Here is a 10,111-nt window from a genome sequence, read left to right on the forward strand (position 1 = left end):
TTCAGAATGTTAAAGACAAAAAGTTTTTTTTTTCCAGAACCAGGAAAGCCAGACGGTCTTTCAGAAATAGCGAAAGAAATACGCCCCAACGACTCACTTTCTTCAGTAACACCTTCAGATAAAAGGTAATTTTTATTTAAAAAATTGAAGCTGAAAAGATGAGATTTTTATCCTAAGCAACAATCGTCTGATATTTGTGTTTTATAATTCATCTCGTGTTCGTAAAGGACTTCGCGTGTAAAGGAAAATATCGTGTGGAAATCTGCATGTGTTGGATGTCACCCCTAAAAGTCACTGGAGTAGAATAGTAGGATGAGTTCCAAACCTCTTTTTAAGGTTTTTGCCCAGCTGAGAAACATTATCATGGGTTGTCACATAACCTTTTTACGTTTTAAACTGAAACTTAACTACAGGGTATTATATATAAGGCAAAGTTAGACATTACCCAGCCACCAATAAAAAAATGTTATATTTTTTGTTTGTAAAATATTTGACAAATAATTCTTGTAGACAAACAAAAATATCATATTATATCATTGTTTTTTTAGTGAAGAGGATAGAAAACCGTTCAGCAGTCCCGAAAGCGCGAAGTCCGGTATGACTCCTGGAAAAATTACGCCTGGGCTCGAGGTGAGTTCTTCTGCTCAAGTTCTCTCCGAAACATAAATAGGAATGAAAAACAATGAAGTAGTTCGAAAAAAATATTTTAAATAGATGTAATAATTGAAATGATTGCCAATTGACCATAACAGTTATGTGGGTAAAAGTGGTTACAAGTTCTCATCCTCGCTTCGTCCGCAGCCCAAGAAGCGTGGTCGGCCCAAGGGCTCCACCAACAAGCCCAAGGCGGCGACGCCGGCGCCCCCCCCGGCGCGCGGGCCGGCGCCCCCCCCGCGGCCCGCCGCCGTGGGCCGGCCGCGCGCGCCGGGCTACCAGTACGCCATCCGGCCCTTCCGCAAGGACTTCTCGGGCATCCAGTTCCGCAGGCGCTGGAGCGACGAGTGCCTGGACTCGTCGCACATCCCCAACGAGGTGTACTTCGGCGACGTGCCCGTGCCGCTGTCCGTGCTGTACAACTACTACGACGCCAACGCCGAGCGCGAGCGGCTGGCGGTGCAGGCGGCGCAGCTGGCGGCGCAGAAGGCGGCCGCGGCCAAGCTGGTGGCGGCGCGGCAGCAGGCGCGCGCGCCGCCCGGGGAGGTCACCACCGTGGACTCCTCCTCCAGCGACGACGACGACGACGACGACGACAGCGCCGACGACGACAGCGACGACGTGAGTGGCCGGAGCGGACCCCGTAGATTGTTGCTAAATGACTGCTTGATAAAAAAATCTTCCAATCTTTAATTTCTAATGTCTCTTCTCTTCGTTCGCAGGATATGCCCTTGAAACGCGGTCCGGGTCGGCCGAAGGGCTCCAAGAACAGTAGTCCGCGTCCGGCCGGGTCCGGCACGGGTACTGGCCGTCGAGGCCGGCCTCCTGTGCCGCCGGAGCTGCGTCAGCCTGGCATCACCGATATGAGAAAATTCTGCAAAGCCGCCGGAATACGCTTCGACTATAAGAAGCTCGTCGACGGTGAGTGCCGGCACCACCATACCACATACAGTCACAGAGTATTATATCATTAGCCAAGCCTTTCATTTCTGAATTTCTGAATCTTATAGTTAGTTTTGAACTTATTTCTATATTAGATTTTAAATTAACATGGTTATTTTTATTACTAACAGTATCTAAAACGGGATATTTACCATGGTAATACTTATTCTAGGTAATACTATTTCTATATTTATTATTAAATACCTTTCTTGTCTCATGAGGAAATAGATATACATGTGTAGAATCGGTGGTCGCTTAGTAGCCTTCGACGTGCAATTAAATTTTATTCAGTTTGTTATTAATCAAACTTAATATAATTTGCCCTCTCAGGTTGCACAAAAAATAAGGAGCGTGTAGCGAAAATGTTAGAGCTGCTAGTGAATGCCGGACTCGAGGGGAAACCGACGATAGAGAAGTGTAAAGCACTGAAACAAGCTAAGATGGATAAGAAGGAGCAGGAGAAGATGGCAAAGAAGGAGGCCAGGGCCAAGCACAAAGACGTCGATGGTATGTATAGTCATTAAAATTAAGTAAGAAACCACAATCATCCCACTGCTGAGCGAAAGCAAAAGATTTATAGATCGGTGAAAGCAGGTGGCACATCGTTGTCCTACTGCTCGAGTCGGTCTCATGTATATACAAAAAATGCGGCAGTCACTGTCCCGCACACACTAATCACGAGCACCCCGTGCGTCCGCAGCGGGCTCGGGCTCGGAGGCGGGCGGGGGCGCGGGCGCGGGCGCGGGCGCGGGCTGCCGGCGCGTGACGCGCGGCGCCACGGGCGTCAAGCCGCGCCAGCGCATCGTCATCTCGTCGGACGAGGAGGACGGCACGCCCGCCGCGCGCCGCACGCTGTCCAAGCTGCGCTCCAGCGTCAACGACGACTCCGACTCCGACTAGGTGCGCGCCGCCGGCGGTGGAGTATCGAGTGGACAATAAATCGCCGGTACTCGGTCCCGGCGGTGGCCGGCCGGACTCTCTCCGGAACCTCTAGAAAGTGCTTCGACGGAGGTTCGCGGAACTCTGATGGCGTTGGCGGGTCGCCGCTTCGATTCCTACTAATTTTAGGTCTACATCAAAATTAACGTTAAAAGGGATAAGTAAAAAAACTTATTTAAAAAAGAAAGTAGTCGTAAAGGCCAGATATAGACTTTTTTTAGATACATTGTATTAATGTCTTGTCGATACAGAAGTATAGTTTTGTATTTATTGAATAGGCTAGTTATTATCAGAAAAAATCATAGCGCGGTTTATTCCATTTCATTATGAATTGTATGACTGGTAAACAAATCCAATATTATTAAAATACGTACAAATTAACTGACATATACATATATCCTGCCCATCGAAATTTCACTTTCCACCTTCTAGTTGATTTACAAAGCTTGATAATTAATACATCGAAAAGTACATCTCATTAACTGAATACTGATATATGATACAGTTTGCCAAAGTAGTTGACATTTAAGATTAAAACTTATTTCATTAAAGCGAGAAAATATATAACCTTCCTCAATAAACAGGCGTATGACCTTCCTATATACTTCCTAATAGTTGCGCGTCCAAACACACAAACTTTCCAGTTCTTGTAATATTAGTTTAGATATAAAATTCAATAAATTATGCTGAATTTTACTCAGTAATTTCGAAATTAATTTTACACAACTTGGTTACATTTTATACAACTTGTAATGAAAAGGATAATAGATGTTTATACAATTGCGTTTTTGCAATAAGTATCATATTATATACAATTGATTAAAACTGAATATATATCATTATGTAGATATTTAGACTGATTACAAAGCAAATTGTTCTTTAATGCAGGTTATTATAAAGACTAGAATTCGATTTGTTTGTGATCAGATTATGAGGCAGCTTTGTCTAATGTTTCGTGACTTTTATATTTTACTAATATATAGAGTATATAAAGGTATTTAGTTATAACGTCCAAATTGTTTATTGTTTTATAAATCAATCAAAGTCAATCCAATTCGTTCATTTGTATTAATTTTATATGTAATTTGAAATATCAATAATATATGTAGAGGATATATAGGGGGATTATATTTAATCGACCCATTACACTGACCGTCCACTGGATATGCAATGCTATGCACAAATATCGCTCAAATGTTTCTTAATCAAGCATTTTGTTGGTCTTCTTAAAAGTCGCTTAAGAATATAAGTGTTACATTATATAACTTTTTTAATACTAAACTTGTTTTGTTGAAAATTTACATTTTTTTTTATTGAATAGAAATTAAAAGCAATAATTGTTCAGTTTTATAGAAAATTGTCGAGATTCATTTAAAAAAAAATCATGTAATAGAATATAAACTTATATTTGTCTCCATAAATGCCAATTAAAAATTTTGTTGTAAAACATATTTATATATAATTTTCATCATTTCATATAATTAAGCAAAATTAACAAGTGGTTATTTTTTTGATTTTTTTTTAATGTAGATTTTATTTGTGCAGATAACGCACAGATTATATTAGGATGTATACGTTATGCCAAGTGCTGTTGCTCGATAAATGGGCAGCGAATATTATTTAAAACTGTCAAATCTATATTAGATTTACAAATAATTTAGTAATCTGGAAGGAAAACGAAGAAAGAGATAGCGATGTCATTAAAAGACGCGTGCGAGCGAGACGCATTGGACGTGCCCAGAGTACGGTCAGTGTCTCTCAAAGTAGTGATAATGAACGATGAATGAACTGTAGGACAAAACCCCTCGCTCATTTTTATATGTAGTTGTAGTTATTGCTTTTGAAGGCAGACGGTAACGTTCATTTGTGCCTGTAATACAATAACGGTTATATGTAACTCGGTAAGTGTGTGTTATACATTATTTTGGATGTTCATTTAATAGCGGAATATATGTTGTATTTTGAGTGAAAATTTTATACTCTAGATTATAATTGAGAGTAATATTAGTGAATATGAAAAGGTAACACCAAGACGTTAAAATTAGTTATTCTAGATATTGTAAATATTATAATTAAAATGAAAAGTACTCAGTAAGCGATGTGTGTATTGTCCTTTATTTTTGTACAGGAACGAGAATGAAATGAAACGCTCGGCTTTGTAAATATGCGCTCGTAACGATTGAATGATATATTGAATGGTTGGGTGGTGACTTTTATATGATTAACGTTTAGAAAGATTAATTGCGAATTGGTTTTTATTATTGTAACGATTTCAAATGCCACATTGTAACTGCTTCTTATAATCGAATGTGATAACAGAGTGGAATCTCATTGGCGTTCCATAAACGACAGTTTGTAAAAATAATAATAATATTTGCAATACTGAATTTAAAAGAAATATCATCAACCTCAAGATTTTTTGAAATTAAAAAAGAAATAAAAACATTTTTGTACGTTATAGTACTTTTTTTTAATTCGACGAAATATAAAAGAATCACATATATAAATATTTTGAATGTATTCATTGATTTATTTTCAGTTTATTTCTAGTTGTGACCGAAAATTGAGACACTAATCAATCAGACGAATAATGAGTAACGTGCATTTATTAATGATAAAAATTATATTGCGCACGCGCACAATAACAAAATTTCCTTTTTAGCAGCTACACTAAAACAGGATTAACTATTGCTTGCAATTAAATTTTTTTTAAAGAGATATTATGTACGGTCGTGAAGTGAAACTGGCATAGAAATCACAATATCATAAATATATGAGGCATTTTGTAAATATAAATAAGTTATATTACTAAGATTTATTATATAAATACTATATGTACTTGTAAGATATTTAGACGTGTTTGATTTACCATACATAGTGGCGACCACTTTAACTTGGCCCGTCATTGTGGAGTTATCGATAACTATCAGGTGCCTTTTTATAGTGGTCGGTTTATATTAGTCAACTATATATTATTATTTTAAATATGATATTAGAATAAGAAAAGATGCTATTCACCGATACAAAGTGTTTTCTTTTTAATTATTTACCCATTTAGTATGTATGTCTATTTAATTTCTGGTTTAAAAGACGACTTGAGTTATCACTACTGAATGAAACTGCATGTGTTGAATGAAAACCTGTCACTTGCATCCAACTCGAACTACAAAAACCTTAAAATGACTCCCTGGAGTCCATCTGATGGAAAGTGTTCTAACTTTTAATCCCCTGCTAACCATGGAGTTAATATGTTGTGTCTGATAATAAATCACACTCACATGTCAAACTAAAACAGCAATGCAATTGCCATATCATAAGTATGAGACCGAACAAGCGAAGCTCATTGTGATAAAATTGACAGCCAAGGGGAAGGTAATTGTCTTCAGCTTCGCTCGAAGTACCGAAGCCTTCGAACGCGAGACCTGCTAGAACAAAGTGCTTGCGTACTTTTAAAGTAAGGTAAATGTTATAATGACAATAAAATTACTTGGTGATAAATTTATTTATAATTATCCTATTTTATAATAATTTTACGTAGGTAATTGGACTCTTATTTTTCCAATTTTTGCTTGCTATTATGGGTCCATATTGTCTATTCCAATTGAAGTAGGAATAAATACAAACCTTAGATTTACGTAATTCGAGCGATTTGCTAATAACTGCTATATTGAGCAGTACTAAGAGTTTATGATGATGATATCTTTACTTTTAATACAAAACTATTACACTTAACTATTTATACCTACTTTATTTCTCGTCCAAAATTCTGATAACAGTTTCGTCAACTGAAGTCGATTAACTGACTATTATAGATTAATCAAGTTCTCGACTAATGATATCACGTCAATTTGCTGTCAAATGTTGTTTATTTGGCTTTTCTCCTCTAATAGTTGGAATAGAGTATAAGCTTTTGTTTATACTGCCTAATGGATAATCCGGTCCTGGAAATGCATAATAATATACCATATCCTGCACAGTTGGTTAGACTTTGAGATTGATTGATTTGATTTGCCATTGCCGATATTCGATCAGGGTAAGGGCGCTTTCACATTATCCGATATCGGAGTCGGCACCGATGTGTTGGCGGCTCCATTGGATGCTCGTGAGCCGTCAGATATTGTTTGTAAATGTGTTATACGTGCATTTTAATTGTCTGTATGTGCGCAGAGCCGTATACGCGGCGGCTATTTTTGTAGCTTGCTAAAAATTTATATAAAAAATATTTAGCTTCCAGAATGGGATGTATCCAATACTTTCTTTGTACAGATCTTTTCTGCGTCTCAAATATAATAGATACAGTGAATAAAGTTTTATATTATAGTCAGCCATGATGATCTGCCGTACGAAGAGCGAATGACCGAATCGGTAGGATTTAGTTTGAAATATGTAAAAATAGCATATGGTGTCAACGACTGTCTGCTGTCTTCGTCCGACACCGACGCCGGATCGGATAATGTGAAAACGATCTAACACTTTTTGTTTGTTGTCTTCAAATGAAAGTATTAAAATAAAGAAATATCATTGTTATCGTATTTTCAGAAAATATTAGAATTAAACCGAATAAGATTAAGCAAAATACCCGATTTAACGTACTTAACTATATGTATGTCATATAATAAGTATGTCTGTTTCTTTTTTAAGTAGCGTGTTTTTAGGTGAATCGTGCGCTGATGTTAAATGTTCACATGTTACACTAATTCGGTTAGCGTTATTTGGCGCCTGTTTAAGTAAATAAAATATTAACATTAATAATTGACTGCAATAGGTATTTGGTTAAATTTTTTTCGATGTAATTTCTTAGTTCTTTATTTAAATTTAACATATTTTTTTAAATATTGTTTGTGACGCATATCCATGGAGTTTTCGTGCATATGTTAGTTTATTCGCTCTTCATCGATTGCTTGAGATGGAACTTTGAGGTGAAAATATCAATTGTTGAGCTTTATATAACATTCACGAGCAATTCCGTCAGCTATGCATTCCAGTGCAGTGCAACTTCTGGGGCCTTAGAGTCTTGATTAAAAGCTAAAGAAGGGAGTGACAATTTTTTTTTCAGAATAATGATATTCTGAAATGACACAAAATTTTAATGACCTGCAAATTAACATAAATTAAATAAAACGAATTATAGATTCCGGTTGTTATCATAATAGTTATTATAGTATATTATCGTTTATTCAAAAGATTTTTTTAGGAATTTTAAAATCTATATTTTTTAACCTTGGTCATTGACCTATGGTTTTGTTTTGATTTTATTTCATTGTAAAGTGCAAGTCACTCATCTACATTTGATGAAACTTTATTTAAATGTAAAATAGTATACATTAGTTATGTTATAATTGGAATTTTTCGATGACAATTTACTTTCATTTTGTTCCCGTTTTACAATTTTTTCTTATACAGCAGTTCTCTACCGGGCAGTAACTTTTTTCCGCTCTCTAAAATTAATATATTTTTTTTAATTTTAAAAATTTAGTAAATTGCAATCAAGAATCCTCTTCAATTTTCTGCACATCTACGGCTGGACATCGTCAAAATGAGACGATAACCGATTTATTATGTGCAGCTATCGTCCCATAATCAATGGGACCAAAATCGGCTTACGATATTTTTATATAAGATATTATTAAAGTTATTATAGCATGGGGCTAATCGTTACTGTGAGAGTTTTAAAAATATTTAATGAAGCAAAAGACCCGCCTGCTTAGCGGTTGCCTTCGTCAATCAATAGATAGTTGCTGTAAGAATATATATTACATCTCTTACATCATCAAAGCGCGGTCAACCATGGGATCTAAGATGTTAGATCCCTTGTGCCTGTAATTTCACCGGCTCACGCATCCAACCAGAACAAAGTAAACCAGTATTAGGTACTGTGCAGGGCCGGCGTTAACCATACACGCGGACTGGACATGCACTCGGCCCTTTTATATTCCACCAGGGTCACACTGGGCCGTAAGGGTCCTGCTGGGTCTAGGACCTTGGAATATAATAGAATGGTGGACGACCTTTATTCCGTGGCAAGCGTAAGTGCAGTGTGATCGGGGACTGACTCTTAAGTTCTAACTATATACGTAGAGCACAGTATTGAGTGAAAGCAGGACGGGAGATAAGAGACTCTAGAACTTAGCACCGTCCCAAATTTGGCGCCCTGGGTTGTCCCACTAACGCCGGCGCTGGTAATGATTGTGTGTTAACCACTTAGACGGACCAGAAAAAAATTCAACCACCGGTTGTGCTGTATACTGCAACGCTATCTAGCAGTGAACTACAAAAATTTGATGGGTACTATAAAAACCTTCATGTAAAAATGCATGAACGTGTCTAATGTCATTGTAATCGATCAAACGGTGTCGAAATATATAAATGTCAAACAGATATACAAACATTTAATTTCGTAAATGTATAAGATAAGCATACGTGGCTTTAATTTGTGCCGAGAAGGCACAGATTATTTCGGCAATGTCACGTAAGATGGAGAAGACACGATATAGATTGATCAGTACGGTCAAGATTACAGGCTCAATTTAATTTTGAAGACATAATAGTAATAGACTGTTGTAAATCCATAACCTAAAAAGAAGACAATAATAACAATCACCGACATGACATTTGAAGGCCTGACGTTTAGTGTCAGGCCTCCGAATAAACGTCAACGAAAAATGTTTATATGACGATAATTATTTCGTAATTCTCTGGGATATTACGTTGTGAGTAATTGCTTTATGTTGGTAAATACATTTCAAACATATAGGATAGTATTGTTTACCTGTTATTGGATAAACAAGGAAATAGGATGTGAATACTCACAGATTGTGTTACATATACATACATAACATATGTAATTATTATGTTATAGTCATTTTAAAGTACTACCGGCTTAGAATGTAAATTCTAGCAAGAAGAACCGGCAAAGAAACAGGCAAGAAACTTAGTCTCTTTTATTAAATATCAATATATTTTTATATCCTGTGTGAAAATTTTACTAATATCATAAATGCGAAAGTTTGGATCGATACATGTTTCTTACTCAACTCACGTCAGAACCGTTGGAAATTTGGCAAATTTAGATTAAAGTGTGGAATAGCACATAGGTCCTCCCCCTGCTCAGCGGGAAACTAGTCACCGAACAGATCTTCGCATTTTTCATCTACTTACATAATTAATCGTGTACAGAATAATATCACTTGAACTTACTAAAGTATTTTTGTTTTTTATTTTAAATATTAATTAACATAGATTTCAACTGATAAAGACTAAATTTTTACGGACATAAGTGTATCTTATTATAAAATTACTAATTTTATAATAAGATTGACAGTTCGTTTCGTCGTGTGACGTGTCCTTCGACAAGCGGATGAAAAAAAAAATTCGGCAGCAAGATAATGCGTCAAAAGAATTTTTAAGACAAATTTTATTCACTTTTGTTTTCGTATTTGTTGCTTCACTATTAATTACGTGACTCTAAATGTCTTTTGTTTTATATTCTGAGCTATTTGTTCGCGACTATTACTAAATTTTTTTCTGATCTATCTACAATAGTTTGTGTTATAATTTCAGCATTTTACTATTTCAT

This window comes from Vanessa tameamea, chromosome 21 (assembly GCF_037043105.1).
Source record: "Vanessa tameamea isolate UH-Manoa-2023 chromosome 21, ilVanTame1 primary haplotype, whole genome shotgun sequence".
NCBI classification, from domain to species: Eukaryota; Metazoa; Arthropoda; class Insecta; order Lepidoptera; family Nymphalidae; genus Vanessa; species Vanessa tameamea.